The sequence below is a fragment of the Plasmopara halstedii genome (genome assembly GCF_900000015.1).
Source record: "Plasmopara halstedii genome assembly, contig: Scaffold_292, whole genome shotgun sequence".
NCBI classification, from domain to species: Eukaryota; Oomycota; class Peronosporomycetes; order Peronosporales; family Peronosporaceae; genus Plasmopara; species Plasmopara halstedii.
Window position 1 is genome coordinate 1052980 of NW_020187213.1, and position 5217 is coordinate 1058196.

Consider the following 5217-nt stretch of genomic DNA (forward strand, 5'->3'; position numbering starts at 1 on the left):
CTCCTGCAGCTCCACCCGCAGCTCCTCCCGCAGCGCCACCCGCAGCTCCTCCCGCTAACGCATATGGCCCTCCTTCAGATGCCAACCAAGGCACTGATGTTAAGGCATAAGGTACTAGACTCACTAGTAGATGTTTTCTTGCCGTTTCAAGTGATGGTTTCAAGTTAAATCCTTCGACGGCACAATGTACGTCAGCATTAGATTACCATAGTCCACACATTACGCATGACATTAATGTCGTTGCGCAAGACGTTTGTAAATAAAATATTTTGGTTTTGTCAGCATGCACGACAAAAGGTTTACTGTGTATCCGATTAAAGTCCTTATAAGTACTTGTGATGGGGGTACCTCTGAACTCCGCGGGCAAGTATGTATCAAATGGGCATTACTGCGAAGTTCTGGAACGAACTACATGACGCAGATGTCTTCATGATGCAGCCAGTTGGATACGACAGCGAAGAGGATCCAGACCTCGTCATCTAGCTCAAGCACTTGCTTCACGGACTTAAGCAATCACCGCGAATGTGGAACCTGACCATCAACATGGGTATGCCAACGGAAATATGAGGACGATCACTGCATATGCGACAGCTAAAATAACCACAATTTATTTTTTTTGGACTTCTACGTCGATAATCTGGTCCTTGCAAGTAATAACGAAAAGTTTCACCAGTCAAAAGAGCATGCTCACAGTTTAAGGCTACAGATGATAAGCTTGAACCACCTCCATTAAGCTTTTGGAAGAGATGTGCTCGCTGGGAGAGTACTGGTTTGCCAATTATATGAACGAAGTATACTGCAAAGTAGTTACGTATGTATATCAGTAACCCTGTTAAGACACTTCGAGATGCAAGACTCACGCTAATCAAAGAAGTGGTGCTGTCAGCACAAATGACCAACGTGCGATATGCAATGCAGAAGGCTGCTTTGAGTCGGACACATGTCCCACACACTGACAATTAGTCGAACGCGTATCCTGCAACATCTAAAGCACGAAAGAGCACGGCATTAGGTTTTAAGCAACAAGTGCTGTAATACTCCAAGTCAACTTTGATGTGAATTGTGCTGGCGACGTTGGAATTCGATGCGGTACAAGTGTTATGAGTGATGACGAATGGCGAATATATAAATTGGAGAAAAAGCAGCACACATTAGCAATGCACTTAGCGAAGTCGAAGGACATGACGCGAAAGGAAGCTGCTTACGAAGCGATCAGGATTAAGACATCAATGTGTGAGCTAGGCAAAATGAAAGCGAAAGATTCTTTGGAGATTCTAAGGGCAATAAAAGCTTTATCGCGCCAGACTATTCCATGTGTTGAATTTTATCGAGAATTGGTACCACTTTGTGCGGGAGAAGGTTGATTATGGCGTTATGGTGTATAGTGCACTTCGCCGAAGAACATAAAGGCGGACCTCATAACCAAGCTGATCGCCACCGTGTATTTTGAAGACCTTCGAGACCAGTTGGGGACCACGCCTTTGAACGCTGCCGAGCCAAGTGGGACTTTAGAAAAGGAGACGCATCGATCGGCCATGATACACCGGTTATGTCATGGTAAATCAATAGAAGGCAGAACAAGTAGTGAGAGTAGGAGGCATGATATTCAGTTCGACTGGACAGAAGATCATTCAGAAAAAGTAGACGACAGAATGTTTAGTAAATGCAGAAAAAATAGTTAAAAGTTTACAAGCTAAGGAATGATTAATCCGCTTCGGGTTTTGCGATTTACCGATCAAGTGGCTCGTCCAACCGAAAGTAGCTTATCAGCAGGGGATGATAGAGACGCTGATCGGTCACAAACAGAGCGCATTTCATTTGACTGGTTCATACGAGCGAGATCATGATCTAACTTTTTTTAAGTCCAGGTTAAATTCAGGGTGCGCCTTCGATTGCTAGGGTATGATGATAAACTACGTCCCTTTTTCGCTCTGAATATCTAACGTGCCAATTTAACGCGGTCATAACTTCGTCTTGGATACCACAGACACTGCATGTGTAGGCAAGTTGAAAGCGATTGATAAATCGCGCTACATATCCATGTATGTTTTGCCTGCCACTGGCATCGGCGAGTTATTTTCATAAATCGTGATTCACAGTAATAGCGCCACACACTCTGCATAGCGCTCAATCTCACTAAGATGAATAAGCTCGATTTTGCTACGAGGTGTATGGGGCTAGGCTGATGTGAGCTTGTGGTGAACAGTCTTTGTCTGGTGCAACTTCGTTGCGCTTTCAAAGACATCCGGAGTTTTGCCAATGTTTAGGGTCGAAATATGTAAAGGCATGCACTGCATTATTTAGCGCAGACTCAATGATTGGAAGTAACTCACTCTATCACCGCCGTTTTTCAACAAAAGTGCTGTTGCAAATGTCTCCCAATACGCGATTCATGCGTTCCGTCAAACTTTCTATTTGTGGATAGTCAGCATCTGATACCCAACGTAGTACCGAGCATCTTGAAATCAAGCTAGTCATATCTTCACTGTAAAGCGCGGAATTGATCCGGCGCAATGGCTACCGGAAAGTCATGATGGTGAAGTCCTTTGCCGAGGAAAATCTCGACTACACCCCCACACATTCCAGTATCACTGACAGCAGCAATATGAGCCGTGGTTCTTATAGACTATTACCGATCACGTCTTTACGAAGTTTGAGAAGAAGGTTCGTACTGGTGAAGGACCAACACTACACCGACAACGGGAGGCTTGTCAATAATGCCGCCATTTGTGGTGGAAATTATGTGTCGTTGGCACGTTGCACACGTGCGCACATACGTGCTTACCCACTTGTACATGTTGGGACACTAGTGCATAGCGCTCATCAAGCAGCATGCTTTTTTCTTTTCCAAGGCGGCTACTCAATAAGCTGTATGTGCCGCGTGCAGTATTTTGCACCTGAGGAAGACACCACGTAAAGTTGAGTGTCACGTGGGTTAGTACTGTAATACAGCGAATTTGAAATATTAAATTGAAATGCAGATTAACAACTGCGCGTTTTGATGAAGCGAAATCTGAGTTGTCAAAATCTTGCTTTCAATGTCAGATTTCACGTCGCATCTGATCGTAAGCTATGCGCTTCGTCAATTTGTGCATTCGTTATTGTAGCATGTCATGCTACATTTCATATTTGGGAAGTCGCGAAAGCGCATCCTCACTACCGAAAGCCGATCAGGTGTATACCTTACGCAAAAATATAGACAGCTGAAAAGGATATGTTACCTGCCATTTTCCGAAAGAAATATAGCGCCGTCATCGCTATCCGCAACGACACGTATCAATATAAATAATAAACGGCGTATAGATAGAAAGATTGCGTCCTGAGACCTTACGCAGGCATACTTTATTGAATTTGATCTCCTTGGCATGAACAGCATATTTATATCGCCGCGTTGAGCTGGCGAGACTCAACGCGATCAGGCGCTCATGCCTTCGAACGTCTACTTGGAGTAAGACACAGCCTAGTCGAAAGGTGAAAGCATTACGATCGACATGAAGTGAGAGATCTGAATTATAGTAACACTTTCTAGCGAGATGATAGACAGTGAACTAAGTGCAGCCAATTATGCTGTTTTGTAGCACATCTTATCCAGAAAATCGGACCTCATGAGCTTGCACGGCTCGCACTTGCCATTAGCCTTTCTGACACTGAAAGGGAGCGCCGAGTCAGAGCATTCCCCTCATATCAAATATACTTCGTGCTTCGCACAAACAAAATTGTCAACGACATCACACTGTTTTCTTAGTAAGGGCCATTGCCGTGTGACGTAAGTCTTGGTTCGGGAACCAAACGGATAAATGGCAAACTCGCGACATGTTATTGTCCTTCAACGCCTCCGGCGCTAGCACCTCTTAGTCCTTCCACTCTCTGCCCGTCCGAAAACAGGAGACACCAACTTATAAGTGCTGTTTACCATCCCACCAGAAATGCACCTAGCATTACCATGGCTATCTAATTTGGACAATCCCACCTCAGAAGCTATCGTAAATTTTGTTTGCGCTAATGCAATTCTGCTCTCTGGCAGCGGTAAATTTATGACTATCCAATACTCCGCCGGAAAAAAGTGCATGGCAACACATCTCTCCCGCTTCGAGTCAACCCATGGCTCGTGGCGCCCAGCTTTGCCATACCTAGGATGCGATTGCATCTCAAATCCAGATCAAAAAATAGAGAGCATCCCACACCGTCATAGTTCAATTGATGGTGACGGGTAGCGTTTGATCCCTTTACTAGTATCAGAATCTTCACGGCTTCGGAGACGGGTCCTGTTTGTTATGGCCTCGAGAAGGTAGAATACAATCTAGTTCGTTCCCCGGTAGGCATGAGATGTCCTATTGGGACTCCATATTTCCTTGTAAAGGGTTCGTCGGTCGCTCTTGCGTGGAAGCCCGATGCTCGTGAAGTGCGATCTGTCATCAGTCGGCTTCACGACGAAAGCTTCAGAGGAGGAGAGGGAAAGACAGCTTTCCTAAGTGGTCCCCGACTTCGGACACGCATCGAGCGCGCGAACGATACTGGGACAGTCGCGAAGAATATGAGTACGAGGCTCTTCAGTATTCTTGCTCACTGGATACTCCATCCAATTCACCACGAGCTCCTTCCGACCGCGGACGTTCTTTTTCGCCACCACGTTCTTGACGTGGTAGTATCGATGTCTCAGTCGTTCTAGAAGAGGGAGAGGTGCCCAGAGAAGGCATCTCCTCTGGTTTTTATGCGACTGGTTTACAGTCTTCGTCCGCCTTGGAATGACGTTTGACGAAGGTGAAGAAGCTCCTCTCGCTAATGGACCAGCGGCACTGATCGGGTGTCGTCGACCGTGGCAGCCCTTGAAAAAATTTTGACAGGGTGTTCGCGAATCATCGCGATTTCGCATGCGCTCATGGAAACAAGCCTGAGAGATGCAATCAAGAATCGGATTCACCGATTGGAGTAGGCCCTGCAAGCATTCCTTACTGACGCGGCTGCTTCCGCTGATGATGTGAAGCCTCCTGCCAAGCAATCTCACCCTTTTTCAGTCGCTTCCGATCATTCTCGTCACTTTGAGGACGATGCTGAGGCGATGACGCCAATGGGTATAATCATCGACCTTCGTGCCGAAGCCGTGGCTCTAAATTCACCTCCGTATGCCCCTGCGTTACGTCCAGGTTGCAAATCGCGTCGTTGCGATGGTAGGAGCCCTACGTAGAGCGTTGGATGTGTCCTAAGCTATCTTGACCG